The sequence below is a fragment of the Cervus elaphus genome, chromosome 15 (genome assembly GCF_910594005.1).
Source record: "Cervus elaphus chromosome 15, mCerEla1.1, whole genome shotgun sequence".
NCBI classification, from domain to species: Eukaryota; Metazoa; Chordata; class Mammalia; order Artiodactyla; family Cervidae; genus Cervus; species Cervus elaphus.
In genome coordinates this window covers 48,406,809-48,427,605 of record NC_057829.1, presented here as the reverse complement: position 1 = coordinate 48,427,605, position 20,797 = coordinate 48,406,809, and the positions used below count along the sequence as shown (strand labels likewise).

At 34.9% G+C, this 20,797-nt stretch overlaps 1 protein-coding gene and 1 non-coding gene across 2 annotated transcripts in view; both read right to left on the bottom strand.

Moving 5' to 3' along the window:
• Positions 1-20,797, bottom strand: part of PCDH15 (protocadherin related 15) — a 1,264,171-nt gene that overhangs the window by 960,922 nt on the left and 282,452 nt on the right. The window lies entirely within an intron of this gene.
• On the bottom strand, positions 13,485-13,551 carry LOC122709778. Its single transcript, XR_006345738.1, has one exon. It is a non-coding gene; the product is annotated as a small nucleolar RNA SNORD109A (small nucleolar RNA).

The following is a 20,797-nucleotide window of genomic DNA, read 5'->3' as shown; positions in this document are numbered from 1 at the left end:
TGGAAGCCAGGAAATATCTGATGGAACCAGATGGTCAGATAGCCACTTCACCTCTGAATGACAGTGGTTTCTCTAGTAGGACAGTGATTTCTACAACTAGCAATGTCATTAAAAGAGCACAAATGCTCTCTGAAAAAAACAGCTACTCAGTATGACAGTCTCTCTTGAGGTCCACTAGCCAGAATACAAATATTTATAATGGTTTCAAATGTTTACTCAAGAAACACTAAAACAAACACTTCTTTTTTTTAAAAACTGTCAAACAACAGATGGTATCATCCAATGAACCAGTGACTAGAAGATGACCCATTTTAAAATCTTATTAATTTCCTAAGTTGTATTTAAAAATGCCTTCATTCTGCTATATTTGCAATAATGTACTTTTTCAGTTCAGTTCAGTCGCTCAGTCGTGTCTGACTCTTTGCGATCCCATGAACCACAGCACGCCAAGCCTCCCTGTCCATCACCAACTCCCGGAGTTTACCCAAACTCATGTCCATTGAATCAGTGAAGCCATCTAACCATGTCATCCTCTGTCGTCCCCTTCTCCTCCTGCCCTCAATCTTTCCCAGCATCAGGGTCTTTTCAAATGAGTCACCTCTTCACATCAGGTGGCCAAAGTTTGGAGTTTCAGCTTCAACATCAGTCCTTCCAATGAACACCCAGGACTGGTCTCCTTTAGGATGGACTGGTTGGATCTCCTTGCAGTTCAAGGAATCTCATGAGTCTTCTCCAATACCACAGTTCAAAAGCATCAATTCTGCACTCAGCTTTCTGTATAGTCCAACTCTCACATCCATACATGACTACTGGAAAAACCATAGCCTTGACTAGATGGACCTTTGTTGACAAAGTAATGTCTCTGCTTTTTGATATGCTGTTTAGGTTGGTCATAACTTTCCTTCCAAGGAGTAAGCGTCTTTTAATTTCATGGCTGCAATCACCATCTGCAGTGATGTTGGAGCCCCAAAAAATAAAGTGAGCCACTGTTTCCCCATATATTTGCCATGAAGTGATGGGATCAGATACCATGATCTTAGTTTAGTGAATGTTGAGCTTTAAGCCAATCTTTTCACTCTCCTCTTTCACTCTCATCAAGAGGCTCTTTAGTTCTTCTTCACTTTCTGCCATAAGGGTGGTTTCATCTGCATATCTGAGGTTATTGATATTTATCCAGGCAATCTTGATTCCAGCTTGTGCTTCATCCAGCCCAGCGTTTCTCATGATGTATTCTGCATATAAGTTAAATAAGCAGGGTGACAAGATAAAGCCTTGATGTACTCCTTTTCCTATTTGGAACCAGTCTGTTGGTCCATGTCCAGTTCTAACTGTTGCTTCCTGACCTGAAGATAGGTTTCTCAAGACGCAGGTCAGGTGGTCTGGTATTCCCATCTCTTTCACAGTTTATTGTGATCCACCCAGTCAAAGGCTTTGGCATAGTCAATAAAGCAGAAATAATGTTTTTCTGGAACTCTCTTGCTTTTTTGATGATCCAGTGAATGTTGGCAATTTGATCTCTGGTTCCTCTGCCTTTTCTAAAACCAGCTTGAACATCTGGAAGTTCACGGTTCATGTATTGCTGAAGCCTGACTTGGAGAATTTCCATAGGACACTGAAAGATGAACTCCCCACGTCGGTAGATGCCCAATATGCTACTGGAGATCAATGGAAAAATAACTCCAGAATGAATGAAGGGATGGAGCCAAAGCAAAAACAACACCCAGTTGTGGACGTGACTGATGATAGAAGCAAGGTCTGATGCTGTAAAGAGCAGTATTGCATAGGAACCTGAAATGTTAGGTCCATGAATTAAGGCAAATTGGAACTGGTCAAACAGGAGATGACAAGAGTGAACATCAACATTCTAGGAAACAGCGAACTAAGATGGACAGGAATTGGTGAATTTAACTCAGATGACCATTATATTACTACTGTGGGCAGGAATCCCTTAGAAGAAAGGGAGTAGCCATCATAGTCTAAAAAAAGTCTGAAATGCATTACTTAGATGCAATCTCACAAATGACAGAATGATCTCTTTTCGTTTCCAAGGCAAACCATTCAACATCATGGTAATCCAAGCCTATGCCCCGACCAGTGATGTCGAAGAAGCTGAAGTTGAATGGTCCTATGAAGACCTACAAGGCCTGTTAGACATAACACCAAAAAAAGATGTCCTTTTCATTATAGGGGACTGGAATGCAGAAATAGGAAGTCAAGAAATACCTGGAGTAACAGGCAAATTTGGCCTTGGAATACAAAATGAAGCTGGGTAAAGGCTAATATAGTCTTGCCAAAAGAACACACTGGTCATAGCAAACACCCTCTTCCAACACAAGAGAAGACTCTGCACATGGACATCACCAGATGGTCAACACCGAAATCAGATTGATTATATTCTTTGAAACCAAAGATGGAGCAGCTCTATTCAGTGAGCAAAAACAAGACCGGGAGCTGACTGTGGCTCAGATCATGAACTCCTCATTGCCAAATTCAGACAGAAATTGAAGAGAGTGAAGAAAACCACTAGACCATTCAGGTATGACCTAAATCAAATCCCTTATGATTATACAGTGGAAGTGACAAATAGATTTAAGGGACTAGATCTGATAGACAGAGTGCATGATGAAATATGGACGGAGGTTCGTGACACTGACATTGTACAGGAGACAGGGATCAAGATCATCCCCAAGAAAAAGAAATGCCAGAAAGCAAAATGGCTGTGTGAGGAGGCCTTACAAATAGCTGTGAAAAGAAAAGAAGCAAAAAACAAAGGAGAAAAGGAAAGATATTCCCATTTGAATGCAGAGTTCCAAAGAATAGCAAGGAGAGATAAGAAATCCTTTCTCAGCAATCAATGCAAAGAAATAGAGGGAAACAATAGAATGGGAAAGACTAGAAATCTCTTCAAGAAAATTAGAGATACCAAGGGAACACTTCATGCAAAGATGGCGTCAGTAAAGGACAGAAATGATATGGACCTAAGAGAAGCAGAAGATATTAAGAAGAGGTGGCAAGAATACACAGAAGAACTGTACAAAAAAGGTCTTCTTGACCCACATAATCACGATGGTGTGACCACTCACCTAGAGCCAGACATCCTGGAATGTGAAGTCAAGTGGGCCTTAGGAAGTATTACTATGAACAAAGCTAGTGGAGGTGATGGAATTCCAGTTGAGCTATTTCAAATCCTAAAAGCTGATGCTGTGAAAGTGCTGCACTCAATATGTCAGCAAATTTGGAAAACTCAGCAGTGGCCACAGGACTGGAAAATGTCAGTTTTCATTCTAATCCCAAAGAAAGGCAATGCCAAAAAATGCTCAAATGTACTTTTTAGTTTTAATTATTTTTTCCTGAAATCTGCAAGATAGTGAGAAGAAAACCAGTTTTCAGTGCATAGATATTTAAATCTACTGCATTTCAGTCCTCTTCTCTCCACTGGGAGCAGAGTACTGATTTTAGCCTGAAAGACCTGGCAAAAAAGAACTGCCTCTTATTAAATTGCCTGCTGGGCTTATTGAAACCTGTAAATTTTCTATAGAACTAATCACAGTTTTCATTTAGTTGGCAAAGACAACTGATATTTATAGCTAATTTCTACCATGTTCCAAGTTCTCTGAACATTAATACTCAATAATATGTAAGAAAGCAGATTTTCCTTATAGGTTATTTGGGATGTGGATTCACACAACTTTGCTGCAGGTGATGAAAGAAACTTATGAATTATTAATGTATGTCCCTCAAATAGCTACTTTTTAAAGAATATATATATATTCTTTATGTATATGTATATATACATACATACATATATGTGTATATATACATACATACATATACATACATATATCTATATGTATATGTATATACATATATACATGTGTGTGTATATATATATTCTTTAAAAAGTAGCTTATATATATATACATATATATATGCATACATATGTGTATGTTTGTGTGTGGGGTGTGTGTGTGTATTTGCAAAACTGAATAACTTATTTAGATAACTAAACTAACTTTATTGTATTCTGGATATTTTATAAATGTTATGGCTTATATGATCAACTAACTTTGGTAATGATACCTTGGATTAAATATCAATAAGTTTTCAGAAACATGCAGGTTTTAGATATAGTTCTCAGTAAAATATTTAGTCTATTTGAAGCATTAACATACCTTGGCTTGGACCAATATTATCTATCTATAGGCAATGTGAGGGAAAGCAGAAAGTTCAAAAATAATATTCTACCAATAAGACCTGGAGAAGTTCGAGATAGCCTTCCCTGGGGCACACAAAACAAGTAAAGGCAGAACTATGACTAAAGTTTAGGATCCCGATGATCTGAGCTGCCAAGCTTATAAAACCATTATAATTCAGTTTATATGTTCTATAGATTTATTGCATTTGACCTACTTTCTGACTTTTAGCATATACTTAACTTCTATTTACTTATAATTATAGATTTCAGTTGAAAAACATTTTTAAGTAAGAATCTACTCAATAAAATATTCCTACTGATGTTGCACAAAATGTGCATTTATATAAATAAATATAATTGTATATTACTTCCTGAAAAGCATCTAATCATTAATGGAACTTCTGGTGATAATGTATTTTCTATCCTTTTCATCTGTTTATCCAACTTTAAACATGAGTTCTATGAATGCATTCATTCATTCAAGTCTTTAATTCATTATTCATCCAGACATTCATTAAACAGTTCCTTTTAGTAACTCCTAGGTACCAGATACAGTTCTATGTATTGGGATACAGCATTAAAACATATGTGACATATTAAAACTTTTATTCTCATGGTAGAAACATAAAATAGACAGACATAACATTGGATAGTGGTATGTGCTACAAAGAAAAATAAAGAAAGGTAAAGAAGCAGAGGGTGATCAGAAGGGAGTCAAGGAAGCTGTTTCTCAGATGGGGATTTAAATAGAGACCTGAATGTAGTGACCAGTTTGGAAGTTTGATGAAGACAATCCCAGTCTGAGGAAACTTCAAATGCAATGGCCCTGAAGGTCTCTGAATATATCATGCTTAAAAAAAAAAAAACAGCAAGAAGACAGGATATTATGTGCAGAGATGGCCAACAGAAAGAGGGAAAGGTAATTAGATTTCCAAGGATAACTTTTGTACACTGGCTTTGTAGGTAAAAATAGGTTCAACTTCAAATATGATGGACAGGCATTGAAAGGTTTTAAGAAAATTATTTTGGCTGTTTTATAGTGAAGAGAAAGTCCTAGTGAATAATAGTGGGACTGTGAGTGTGGTAAAAGTAAAAGTGGAGAGACAGGTCAGTTTCGAGCCAAGATTCTCATTTTAAAGCTCGAATTACACAACTGCAACCAGTAATAATAAAACCATCAAAACACTGTTCTAGGAAAAGGAAATATAGTTGCTCAAATAGCTGATGCTTTGCACTAAGTGTTTTATGTGTTAAATCTCAATGAAATTACCTCATAACACTGGGACATGGGTACTATTCTTATCCCTAAGATTCAATGAGAAGTTTGATATACAAAGACATTAATAACTTGTCCAGAGATGAACATCTAATAAATGGTGGAGCCAGGAATTTAACTTAGTCAATCCAAGTTAAATTTCTGTGATAAACTCCAAATTGAACACTTGGTCTCTGATATAAGATGGTTCCTGAGCATCTCATCACCAAACTTCCAAATGTCCATGCTTCCTAATTGTCTAAAGCAAGAAGATAATACTGACAAGTTGAGCATTCCTGATTTATTTCTATTTGTTAACAAAGCATCCCATTCTCAGAAATGTCCAGCTTGATTCTAAGTTATATAGCCACCATAATCAAAGCTGCCAGATGCTTTTTTCTTTTTTTTTTCAGTTGCACATTGTTCCATCAAAAGATGAAGTACACCTATCAGTGTGCCTTCAATAAGTGGAGAAATCTCTCCATTTATCTGCAAACATTTACATTTCTTTGCTACTTTGCTCCAGCACCTGCAGTGCCTCATAAATAGAGGCTCTCAGCAATACACTTTTATCAGTTTCATTCAGGTCATCCAATTCTGTAATCTCCACATTGAAACACTGAAATCTATTTTGCTTCTAAATTATAATAGTGCTTATTACCTCAGAAAAACATATGTTCAAAGGAAACAGCGAGCTCTGTTGTACATATCAACACACACCTAAAAATACTCTCTAATAATGGGAATAAATCCAGCAAATAGACTGCCTGCTTTTCCTCAATTTCTAATACCTCACAAAATGAATAGGCAAGGCCCAAGTAATGGAGCAGCTACCCACAAGATCAATACAATTATGCTCAAATACGAAAAAATCTATGCACATTTCCAGAGGGTGACTATCCTTATGGAAAGTTAATTTATTCTTGGCAGAAGTAGGTTATCACTATGCATATGTACCCATTGCTTAATTTAATAAATCCTAATAAATATAATCCCTCACATAAGCACTTTTATTTGAATTCCCGAAAATAGAGATTTGTGGTAAAAGATACCTGCAATGATTTTTTTTTTAATTCCTGATATAATGTAAATTATTTATGTTGACTTTCTTCATGTCCTTAAAATTTTACTGTTTTTGAGATTTATGGGAACATGAAATAAAAGAACAAGGTAACAAAATGATAGCAAAGATATTTTCAACATTGGAAATAATTCATACAGTTCAAATAGCAAATGCGTTTCATAGAAACACCAACATCTTGATAATTTCAATAAGGTATAGCTTAGGATGATTTTTAAACAGTCTTTTTTTTTGTCATCTTTTTTTACAGTGTGATATCTGTTAACTTGTGAGAGTGCTTTTACAACTTAGTCTGAGTGAAGATTTTGCTTGTTCACAACCAAAATTGTCATTGTTTGTGTAAACCATATGCTAGAGCTTTAGGAAGATAATTGCTGGTTAAGAAATAAACTGGCATTCTGTGAACACAATGTCTAATCAAAAGCTAAAGAACACAAGAGGGAGATGACCTTGAACTCCATGTGTCAATGGATATTCTGGGGACATAATACATTTGAAAGAATAGTGTAATTAAATGCTCTTTAGTTTAAAGAGTTTGGGTGTTCTATCACCATAAAACAATTATTTTATTAAGTGATCAACCAGGCATAGTACTTCACTACATCCCATTAGCAGAGAAAAGACCAAGTATAAAGATTCTCCCAGAGAGCTTCAAAGCTAAGACAGATACACTGACTTAGATTGATTTTGGGGGAAAACTCCAAAACAGCTACATAATCCACTGACTGAAGCATAGATATTTGTATGCTCAATTTAGGTGTATTTTCCTCAGGATGTAAATACTCATAATTCAGGAAATTTGAACGTGTTTACAGATTTTATTGCTACTGAAGTATGCATATTTCTATAGCTTCCTTTATGTTTCCATTCTCTAACTTGATGCCAAAGTGGGCTCACAAAAACCTATTTGCACAGCTGATGTCCCTTTTGGCTGTGAACATAAAGAGACTGATTTGGAACAGACTGAGTAGCCCCAGGAGAAGCTTTGGCAATGATATTCCATTACCGCCTATCTGAATCAGTCACAGTACACTAGTCAGACCTGAATTAACTCTGAGCACAAATAATCAATGGAATATGTAAATTAGACATCAGTTGACATTTTTTGGTAACATTTATTTTCAATGCCAATTTTATTTAGATATCTAAATTGGGAGGAATTGTGTGGATATGTTTTTAATCACCAAAACAAAAACACTAGATGTGGTAAACGACTGCATTTGCAGTAGAAGTCTGTTATGAAAAATTTAGCTTATTTTCCTGTTATGTATATATTCCCATGCCCAGGTCCAAGGGTTAATATACCACTCAGTTCCAATCCTGGACAGTAAATTTGCATTGAAATTCAAAAAAAATTTTTTAAAAAAAGTGTGTTCTCTGGGTATGACCACTTTTACTACAAATGTATGACTTTGGTCATCAGGGCAACCAGACAAGAAAATGTCAGTGGTACAGCTCAAGACTATTCTCACTAAGATAAACAAGGAACTTCTTTGATCCTTAGTGTCATATGATGGCAGTATTCCTTCTGTCAATGGATTCAGAGATCAGTTAAGAGTTTTATGAATGAAGAGATAAGCAAATGTCACTGAAGTGGTGACATCATAGGCTGATTAAACATTACAGCTGCAAGAGAACTTAAGAACTTCTACCCCAATGTGCTGAATTTTAGGTGAGAAAACTGAAGATTAATAAAGGAAAATTACTAGGATTGCCCAGCTAATGAGTGTAAGCTCTATATCTATTCAATAAAAATGGAATAATAAGCAAACTACACACACACACACACACATATACATAAAGTATATATGCTATATATGTCATTAGCCATATGTCACTGATAGGAATCAGAGTCTCAGAAAGTGATAAAGAACTACAAAATAAAATGAAATGATGAAGAACTATCTCAAGATTGCAAGATCACATCATTATTTAATTGCAGATATTGCAAAGTATTACTGTTCATGTGTCAATGTGACTTGACTATCCTGCCCAGTTTCTACTCTGGATGTTGCTGTGAATGTATGTTTTTAGATGCTGGAAAGTGAAAGTCACTTAGTCATGTCCAACTATTTGCTACCCCCTATGGACTGTATAGTCCATGGAATTCTCTAGGCCAGAATACTGGAGTGAGTAGCCTTTCCCTTCTCTAGGGTATCTTCCCAACCCAGCGATTGAACCCAGGTCTCCCGCATTTCAGGCGGATTCTTTACGAGCTGAGCTACAAGGGAAGCCCAAGAATACTGGGCTGATTGGAATACTGGAAAGATTGAAGGCAGGAGGAGAAAGGGACACCAGAGGATGAGATGGCTCGATGGCATTACCGACTCAATGGACATGAGTTTCAGTAAACTCTGGGAGATGACAATAATTAGGGAGGGCCTGGCATGCTGCAGTCCATGGAGTTGCAAAGAGTTGGACACGACTGAGTGACTGAACTGAACTGAAGAATATGAAAGAGGGTAGCCTATCCCTTCTCTAGCAGATCTTTCTATTAATTCAGTTCAATTAAATCAGTTCTATTAAATCAGTTCAATTCCGGCCCAGGAACTGAACTGGGCTCTCCTACATTGCAGGCAGATTCTTTACCAACTGAGCTATCAGGGAAGCCCAACATCTATAATCAGTAGACTCTGAGTAAAGCAGATTACCATCCACAATGTGAGTGGCTTTATCCAAGCAGTTGAAAACCTTAAGGACACAGTCTAAGGTTTCCCAAAGGAGAAGCAATTCTGCCTCAAGACTACAACAGAGAAAACCTTCCTGAGTTTCTAACCTGCTGGCCTATGGTGTGGTTTTCAGACTCAAGGCTGCAACGTCCACTCTTATCTGAATTTCCAACCTACAGACATGCCCTTTATTTTTTGGATTTGCCAGCCCGCACAATCACTTAAGCCAATTCCTTTAACTCAGTCCATCCCTCCCTCTCTCTCCCTCCCTCTCCCTCCCTCCAAGGAGGAGATGTTAATAAGACTCATTATTAAGTACAGTAATGGATATCCAGTGCCTAACATACTGCCTACTCTCTGTCTAAAACTTAAGAACTCAGATTGTTAATAATTTCCCAAACTCATATCCTTTATAACATGCATGGTAGCTCTTGAAAGAAAGGAAAGGAAAAACAAGGAAGTAAGGAAGGAAAAAAGAAACGAAGGAAGTCAATTTAGGAAAAATCTGAACACTAAACTGGATTTTCTGTCCTTATATGTTCTTTGAGGATATGTGTTATTTTTAAGGTGTTATATTGAAGTGATGGCTAACATACAATAAGTAGTATGAGTCTGTAAAATGGCTTAGCTCATATACTTTGTTTAGACAGTATTTAGTGATCAATAATAATCAAAACATTGAAAATATACTACAGCATTTGTCCTATTTGTGAAAATGAACTCTTCAAAAACTGTAATGTTAGTTCGACAAGTAGGTTTTTTGTTTTTTCCTATGCTAGCATGTATTATGTTAACCTCTGGCCATTTTAGGTTCACAGTGATACAACTCTCATTATATTTTCAACTTTTAAAAATTTGACTGAGGAACTTTATTTCATGTAGCCCATGAAGTGAGAGTTGAAGGTCAATTAACTGCATTGTTCACGGCCAGTGGCTTCTTACTGAAGAATGCTAAGATACAACTGGGAGAGAATAACTATCTTGGTGATACTCAGTGCTATTACAGGCTAAAGAGCAAAAAGAATGATAGCTTAATAAGTTACTAAGCTATAAAATAATGTTGAATAGGGACAATAAGAATTTCAAAGGTCACTGTAGTAGACCTACACTGCAAAAGGGAAACGAAGATATCTTTGTGGTCAAAATTAATTATCTCTAGAGCTAATACTAGCATTGCTAAAGGTGTCAACACTTATCTCTAAACCTGTAAATTCAACACGTATGACATAAAACTTACCTCTCAATTTTCTAATGGTTTTACCTATATTAGAAGCTTCCGTTCATAAAGAAATTCTCTCTCTCTCGGGTACACAGGCACACATACACACACATACAGTCTTCCACACACACATATCTGTGTATGCAGATGCATGCATAATTTCCATACAAATCCTCCCACACACGTAGATATTATCCCCAGACATATTCCCAAAATACATGTAACACTGGCAACACACACGTTACCAACATGAACACGCATCATGCACATATGCACACATACTCCCATGCTTACATAGACCCAACTTACTACAAAAAGAAGCAATCATAAAGAAATACATTTCAGTATCCACACAAAACTCATTAAGACATTGTTATCATACAAAGCACATGTATATTTTTTAATCACATGGAAGAAAATTTTGAGTAAAGATATTTGAATGCAGATAGGTCACATAATCTTATTCCTGTATATACAATGACATAATTGTCACTTTAAAGAGAAGAAAAATAAAAAAGAAAAACAATAGAGTAAAGAAAAAAAAAGAATCAATACAAACACAAACCTCTTTAAAATCCATCAGGAACAGCCTATGAAGGCAAGATTATAAACTAATGTGATACTATTCAAGAAACAGAGGAATCAATTGGTACAAGAAATTAATGATTTTGGGGTAGCACAAGAAGTTCCAAATTCTATTCATACTACTCAGAAATAATTCTGGGAAATTCAAATACTTTCTGACATTCATCACCCATGTCCTCAGATCCTGAGGGATAGAAATTAGAGTTCATGGAGAGGGATAATTAAAGTAAAAATTTGACTCTGGCACATTAAAAAATTCCAAGGATTCAAACTCAGCTGACCAAATGGTCAGAAATGGAGGGTATTTCCAACCTGGGTAGAATAAATGTCAAGGCTTTATAGTATATAGAATGAAATCTTCAAAGGAACAACAGAAACATGATCCTTCTCTCTTTTCCATCCCCACCCAAAACTATAGTTTCAGGTGAACTTTATCTGCAAAACACAAAAAGCATAATTCATATATGTTGAACAGGAAACTTAATTGACCCTATATCAAAGGAGTTAGACACTGGCATAAATAAGCTGTGAAATAAAATAAAAACCTTCAAAATTATACATCTCAAGAGAGATGTGAGCAATTCAGGACAGAATAAAACATTATCCCGGGGACAAAAGAAATTATCTCACCAGTAATTTTTCATACTGCCCAAGTTAGCAATATCATTAATAAATGATATTATCACTTACTATACTAAATGATAATATAAATCAATTTATTAAATACATCAACTGAAAATAATAAAAATAGATTGAATAAAGGGAATTTAAGAGCTAATGAATGGTTTAAAATGATACTAATGCAGCACTAGTAATTAACAGTATGGCAAACTGAAAATTAAATTACTGATAGAGAAAGTATTTGAGATAATCAATATAATGTAAAATAGAATGTCAAACAGAGGGAAGATAATGAGATATAGAACAGTGATATTCCAATATAAGAATAATTGCTATCACTTAGGTTAAATTAAAGAAAAAAAATGGATCCAAAAGATAATCCAAATATTTTAGGGAAATTTTTCTGAAAATAATGAATATTCGGTTTGAAAAGACAAATCATATTCTGGACAAAGTAGATATAAATGATAAGTAAAATAATATATCCACATTAAGTTATTAAATATTAAGGATAAAATATAATTTTTCATCAGTTATCTAGGCTGAAAAATCTAATTCCCTAAAAAACGAAATTTAACCAGATTTAAATTTTCCAATGTGACAATCAAGACTAGATGTTAGGAGAAAATGTCTACAAATGTATAAATGAAAGAAAATATGCCCTAAAGATATACTCAGTCAAGGTACTATTCATGTATAAACAAAACAAAAACAATGAAAACATTCTTAAAAGTAAAAAAAAACAAAACAAAACATACTGGATAATAATACTTCCGTAAGTCTTTCACACACACATACATACACAGACATACACACATGCAAATACACACTAAATTAATTAGCAATTAAGAAAAACAAGGAACTCATGAAGTATTGGAAGAACTGTGTTTAAAGAATGAAAAGTGAAAATTGAATGAAATTAAACAAGAATGAAAACTGTGCAAATGTGATTGAAAAAAATTAATGTAATTACAGCAAATTGTTACAAGTCTTAAAAAATGTAATGTGACTCACAAAATTAGGAAAAACAATAATTGACTATTCTCAAATTTTCATATCAAATAGCCAATCTATACTATGTAATATGAAAGTGTAGTTCAAACACAATGGCTTTAACTTAATGATAATTTTGCAATTTTCTTATCAATATTAAATTCATCTTAATTATTATTGCAAGTTTCTCACTGCTTGAATTTTCAGTTAACTTATTTTCTTTTCTTAAACACAACAGAATTAAATTTACTATTGTAATGAAATATAGCATGTATACTATAATCCATTTTCATAAGCATATTTGTCACTCTAGTTAGACAACTACCCTTTTATTTTCTCTAACATTTATTTGTTAACAACCCCAAATTTTCTCTCTCATATGATAAAATATTGTTTGCAAATTAAACATATGTATTAAGAATCCGATTCCTGGTCAGGGAACTAAGATTCCACATGCTGAGCATGGTGGCCAAATAAAGGGTTAAGAATAGTTTATTTTTTTTTTTTCATTGTCAAAATTTATTATAGTCATGCAATCTTCCCTTCTTCCAGCCCAACCACAAATTATGCTTTCAGTACCCATTACAGTTGCTCAACCGCTTCTTACTTCAACCTTCCCCCCCACCACCTCATTTATTACTCAAGAACAATTCCTTTAAAAAGTTCTATCTACAACTGTGTTCAAAATGACCAAAATGAAGCAAGTCTTGGGTCACTTAGCATATCTACATGCCTCATAAGAGCCATGCATATGTAGAATAGGATGACTTGCTCTGGAAGAAAGAAAAGGCATGCTCACAGCAGTGTTATGTAGTCAAAGCCAAGCTATGAGGTTCTTATTTGTCCGATTAGAGGTACATTCATCTGGACCTCAGATTGACATCTGGAATGAGTCCCTCAGCATCCTCAGACCATTTTTCTCATCAGTGATCAAGAATAATTTAAAGAACTCTCATACATCCCCTCACCTGAATATCCACTTTCTCCAAGTATCCAGCTAATCTTGTAGTCATCTCTTTTTCTACCTGTGTATGTATCTATAGAGATGTCTAGACTCAAAATTATCTGATGCAAACCATGTTTATTTTGATATGACACAGTACATTGGTTCTGCACTGCTTAACCTCATTTTAATGAGCATATATAATTTTTACCACAAGGAGTAGGTGAGAATTAAGAGAATAAATCATGTCACAGGTGAAGAACTTTAATTATACCAAGGAACTTGGATTTGGTCTCTTTATGTTACTACAAAATTCATGAACTTTCTTTGTAATTTCAAATTTGTAAGGCAGCTGAAAGGGGAACAGAGAATTCTGTGTGCATTTATGTATGGGAGAAAGACAGACAAGTGAGGCAAGTGAGGAAAGACAGAAAGAAAGAGACGCAAATAGAGGCAAAAAGACTGAGAATGAACAAGTGAGAATTATTTAATATTACAGTTTCACCCCATCCGGGACTGTTCTTAGCATCCTCTCCTTCTATAAGATCTTTTCTTCAGGTACCTTTCTGAATATCATTGTCTTTGGTTCTAGTAACTCATGTTTAGTAATTTGCCTTTTATTTTCACTTCTCAAAGCAATGAAGTTTTGATAATGAATTGCAGTTCAAACCCCAGGAGAAAATTTAGTCATTAAATCCTATAAGGACTCATCCAAGGTTCTATTTTGAAAATATATGTTATGGAATTCAACTAAGATATCTTTTTCTAGATTTTTGATGTCAGCAAAGATTAGGAATAATGTGAAATGTTCTAACTAGATACAAAACCAAACTGATCTTAATATGTATGCGGACTTTACAGTTGTGAACATGTTTATAATTCCTGACCCAGTTTCTATAATTTCACAAAAGAACCTCTTGTTTATTTCTGCATATAATCAGTGAAATTAAACTTTATATGATATTACCTCACATAAACAAATATATTTAAAGTACTAGAACATCATTTGGATAGACTCAACTATTTTACTTTTCATAGCATAGAATTTGACCAGAAGATAGAGTATTTTAACTATTTTTATAGCCAGTAGTTGTCATCCAGAAACTTCAGAGTAAATTAGGTTTGATACTGCTCAAGAAGTAGGAAGGCAGACACTATTGAGAAAACAAACAAAAAACAAGTACAATGGCTTGACATATAAATTTAATGAAAGTTGACGATTGGAAAGAAGAACACAGATACTATAGCTGAAAGGCAGTTCATTACCAGTTTTTATAATCCTTACTGAGCCAGGGAAATCTAACATGCATTTCAAATAGTTTTTGAAATGTAATACTGGAGCCTATCTCCTCAGCAATATCCAGAAAACCCTTAAAAGTAATATAAGTAAAGCTTTCCTTTCATTGTTTTTGCATCATTTAGTTTCATGAACTTCAGGGAGAACTGAACAAGTAGAGATGTGCCCTGCCCGTTGAAAAAATAGCTAGGAAAATAATTGGCATCGTGCTTCAAGGGAGACAGATTTGAGCCAAACAAAGGTACATCCTATATTAATATGTGAGCTTAGAAACCAGGCAAGCCTAACGCTGCCAGACCTCTGGGTCAGAATATTAACATTTCTTTCTGGCGTGGTACAGCTGGAGTTGAATGCAAATGAATGTATTTATAATTAGAAAACAATTTAATTATGATTTGTAGGTGTCTGACAGGCTGACATCTGATCTCTACTTACTCTTTCACTGGCTTAACATTATTTTTATGTCCTGAGATATATAACTCAGATGGAAGGTTTTTGCTTATCGACTCTCCACTATTCTAAGGGTTACTAGGCTTTTCTGTATCTATACACTTACTAACTTGACCCCTATATTTCAGAACTTCTGTAACAGAGTGAATTTCATTAAACTATTGTGAGGATTGTTGAAAGAACAAAACTTGTTAAACAAATTTGCTTTAATAAATGCCATAAAATTACCTGACAAACAATTGAAGTTTCAAAATATTCCCTGATGTATCACAAAGGATTAACACAAGAGGATCAGGGTTACGAGTCCCCAATTTGGAAATACATGTAAAGTGAGGATAAGCAAAAAAAAAAAAAAAAAAAAGGCATTTTTATATCTTGTGAGTATGAAAACAAGAAAATAGTTTTAGTACAGAATATAGTATACTTATTCCAGAATATTATACTGGGGTCACCATTCATACATATTTCAATGTTATATTACCAAGATAAGAAAAGTACAATTTAAAGGAAAGAAAAGTAAGTCTATTTATTCAACCATTTGTCACTAAGAAGAGCTGATTCAAGATGAAGCATGATGTTATCTAAAGGACAATTTCATCTGGCATCCATATATAACGAACTTAGAAGAAGTGTTATATTATTTAGATGACTTAGAATGCTACAATAATATTAGCAGAAATCTGAATTTTTATGAAGTGTGTGTTGGTATGGGGGGAGACAATGTGGTAGAGAGAGAACACAAACTGCTTTTGTTGAAGTAAAGATATTAAAATATAATTTGAGGAGATAATGGAACTCAGGAACAACACCTCTGGTGAACCGGAGCCATGCCATTTATATACTCTCATTCTTAAAACGAGAAATTCAGACATGTGTCTCCATAATGCCTACATACCTTTGCTTTCATAGACTCTCCCTCTGGTGGAAGCATCAGAAGTTAGACAAAGACTTCCCTATGATTTTTTTTTGAGGAATGTGTGAAACCCCTACACACCTCCAGCAATAGTGGTAACATTATTAACATTAGGAAGTTGAGAAACAAATTTCAATCTTATTCCATCAGAGTAAATTATTAAAACTCTCAGTTCAATTCAGTTCAGTTGCTCAGTCGAATCCCACTCTTTGAGACCCCATGGACAGCAGCATGCCAGGCCTCCCTGTCCATCACCAATTCCCGGAGCTTAACCAAACTGATGTCCATAGAGTCGGTGATGCCATCAAACTGTCACATCTTCTGTTGTCCCCTTCTCCTCCTGCCTTCAATATTTCCCAGCATCAGGGTCTTTTCTAATGAGTCAGTTCTTCCCATCAGGTGGCAAAAGTATTGGAGTTTCAGCTTTAGCACCAGTCCTTCCAATGAATATTCAGGGTTGATTTCCTTTAGGATGGACTGATTGAATCTCCTTGCAGTCCAAGGGACTCTCAAGAGTCTTCTTGACCACACAGTTCAAAAGCATCAATTCTTCAGCACTCAGCTTTCTTTATAGTCCAACTCTCACATCCATACATGACTACTGAAAAAACCATAGCTTTGATTAGACAGACCTTTGTTGGCAAAGTAATGACTCTGTTTTTTAATATGCTGTCTAGGTTGGTCATAGCTTTTCTATGACCAAGCATCTTTTAATTTCATGACTGCAGTGACCATCTGCAGTGATTTTGGAGCACCAAAAAATAAAGTCTGTTACCGTTGTTATTGTTTCCCCATCTATTTGACATGAAATGATGGGACTGGATGCCATTATCTTAGTTTTTTGAATGTTGAGTTTTCAGCCAACTTTTTCACTCTCCTCTTTCAATTTCATCAAGAGACTCTTTAGTTCTTTGCTTTCTGCCATAAGGGTGGTGTCATCTGCATATCTCAGGTTATTGATATTTCCCCCACCAATCTTGATACCAGCTTGTGCTTCATCCAGCCCAGCATTTCTCATTATGTCCTCTGCATATAAATTAAATAAGCAGGGTGACAATATGCAGCCTTGACATACTCATTTCCTGATTTGGAAACAGTTTGTTGTTCCATGTCCAATTCTAACTGTTGCTTCCTGACCTGCATACAGATTTCTCAGGAGGCAGGTCAGGTGGTCTGGTATTCCCATCTCTAGAAGACGTTTCCACAGTTTGTTGTGATCCACACAGTCAAAGACTTTGGTGCAGTCAGTAAAGCAGGAGTAGATGTTTTTCTGGAACTCTCTTGCTTTTTCAATGATCCAGCGAATGTTGGCAATTTGATTTTTGGTTCCTCTGTCTTTTCTAAATCCAGCTTGAATATCTGGAAATTCATAGTTCACATACTGTTGAAGCCTGGTTTAGAGAATTTTGAGCATTACTTTGCTAGCGTGTGAGATGAATGCAATTGTGCGGTAGTTTGAGCATTCTTTGGCATTGCCTTTCTTTGGGATTCTAATGAAAACAAAACTTTTAAATCCTGCGACCACTGCTGAGTTTTCCAAATTTGCTGGCACATTGAGTGCAGCACTTTCACAGCATCATCTTTTAGGATTCGGAATAGCTCAACTGGAATTCCATCACCTCCACTAGCTTTGTCTGTAGTGATGCTTCCTAAGTCCCACTTGACTTTGCATTCCAGGATGTCTGGCTCTAGGTAAGTATTTACACCATCGTGGTTATCTAGGTCATGAAGATCTTTTTTGTATAGTTCTTCTGTGTATCTTGCTACCTCTTCTTAATATCTTCTGCTTCTGTTAGGTCCATACCATTTATGTCCTTTATTGTGGTTTGGTATTCCCATCCCTTTAAGAATTTTCCACTGTTGTTTGTGATCCACACAGCCAAAGGCTTTAGCATAGTCATTGAAGCAGAAATAGATGTATTACTTTTAATTAACATATTTTGAAGAGATTTGTATATTTAATGTAAAAGCAAACCAAATGGATTTTATAAGGGGTTGTTTGAATAAGAATTTTTAGAAAAGGGAAAGTCTTTTTATTTTCCCCCAGGGTGCCTATTTACCTCCAAGTTGTGTACTGTGTCAATTTTATAATTTTAAATGATATTTGATTTGTGATTAAAAAAAATCATAGTTGCAAAATGGATTAACTATTTCTAAATTGCCATAACATATCTGTGAGGAAAAGGATTATCTGGTGTATGTGGAGCAGTGTGTGCACCCCACAAAGACTGGCTGAGAGGGTACGCAGATACTGAAATGAATGGAAATCCACTCCCCAGTGTTTGCACCCTGAGTCGAGGATGAGTCAAGTTAAAGAATGGTGTACTTTTTATATTATTGTCTCACCAAAAGGTTGCTTTTCTGAAACTTAGCCAAAGATGCTATTGATGCTAAATACTTTATTGAATAATGCAGTCAAAATTCTGCATATGAGGGGTTAGTGAATAGCTAGGGCCTTATGAGAGGATTTATTATCTATTGTGTTTATATTCTTTATGAAGTCTCAAAAGAATTCTATGTGGCTGCCCAGAATGCCATGTTGAATAGAAAGAAGGACTCTCACTCTGTTGGAGTTCATATTCAAGTGGATAGAGCAGTGTTTAGCACAAACAGGGGTAGAATGTAAACCATAAGAAAAATGAGACAAACAGCACTGAGTATAAGAATAAAGATACATGATACTGTCTTTAACACACTATCTTTTGGAAAGTTCAAAATGACTTGAAGTTGACCCGAAATAATTAACTTCCTCAATATTATATTTCAGCTACTTCTAATGCCCAAGGACTAGGTAAGCAACTTGAAATAGGAATTTTTCTAAACTGCAGAAATCTTACTTGAAATATATTTGGAAGCTAATGATTATATAGCATTTACATAGACAATCAAGCATATAATATATTTTCTAAGAAATATTCTATACAATTTTGCATATTATAGAATAGTATAGTAATTTACTGCACAGTAAATGTCAATATCAGAGAAAATCTAGCTATGGCTGAAAGTGTTGTAACTTGATTGATGAGGTTATTAACTGTGTCTCTAATACAACCACTATCTCAAGCTGACATACTATAAGATAAAGCTTCAATTTACTTAAGTCCAGGTAATGGTGGTAAGTATTATTAACATTTTCTCTTTCATTACTCTGAAGTTGGAAGAAATGGGTGACAATCAAATAAAAAAAGTTCGCAAGGTCAACTATTTAAAATATGTAAATGTGTGTTTGTATGTGTTGGTGACCTGCACAATTACGGGTTCTTCAAGATCTGCTAAATCTATGATGAATAATGTAGAACAAATGAAAACTCCTTTCTGTACCAACTTGAGGAGGATCTAATTCTTTCATATATTTTAGAAGGAGGGTCATTGAGGCAGGAAGGGATAAAAAAGATTATCAACAAAGTAATTTCCAGCAATCTGTCACCAGGTCATCATTCCAAACTTAAGTTTCTCTTAAAAATACGAAAAATATGCTTTTGCTTATCATTTGATTTCTAACAGTGTAGTTGTTTTTGTTTTTTTTTTTTAATAGGGGTTGCAAGGAAAGAGCCTTGCAAGGATATATTGTTACTGCTAATGAATCGACCTTGGCATTACTTCTCTTCCACCTGTATCCAATTATCAAGCCAAAGCCCCTTTCCTGCCAATACACTAATTGCTTTAGGTGACAGGTCTGTTAAATGATCCCTGCCCAAAATGACTACCTCTTCAAGGATTAAAAAAAAAAAAAAAGATATAAAATTTAGTTAAAAGCTACCAGAACAGATGTGGATATTACAGAGCATTCAGGTCTGATATAATATTAAAGGTACATACCACTTATATATTATGTAATATTTCATTCTGATTTTACCCTTACCATTTATCCTACTTTGCATCAAAGCTAACTGTTTGAAAGACAATTTGTGTGACGTTTATTGTATAGAATTTAGGTCTCAGCTTCAAATCACTGAACATCCCTGAATAGTCAGGTCATTGAGCTACCCTTTCAGGATTTTATTAACTGCTTCCTAGCTCTGTGTGATTCCTTTTGAATCTCTTAAAAATTCAGACTTTATTTGACCTTCATGATTCATAATCATGAAAACTAAATCAATTTGTTTGCCTTGTGCTATAACTTTAATGTCTGGAATCAAAACTTTACAATCTCTAAATGTAGTCTTAAAAAGAGTTTGAAATAGTGCATTACTTTGATGTATTATTTCACATGTATACTATAGCATTAATTTAAAATCTCATATTTGAATTTATTTTCTAGAATTATAGTGTGTTATTTTACTAACATTTTATCTTCTCTTTCCCTTTAAGATCAGTTTTGTCTTTATAGTTTAGTTTCACTCTAAAGAGTTAAAACTAAACTCAGAGTTACACTGTTCTACGTGTTTATACTATCTACCTGAAATCTGAGAAACAGCTGGTTATTCGCATGGAATTAAACTGAATATTGAAGGTGTTATAACAATTGAACACCATAAAACATGTTCAACTATACTCTTATTCCTACTTCTTAGTAAGTTGCATACCAAAACTATATTAATTCTTTACTCTCCTGCAACAAATTGTGCAAATTAGA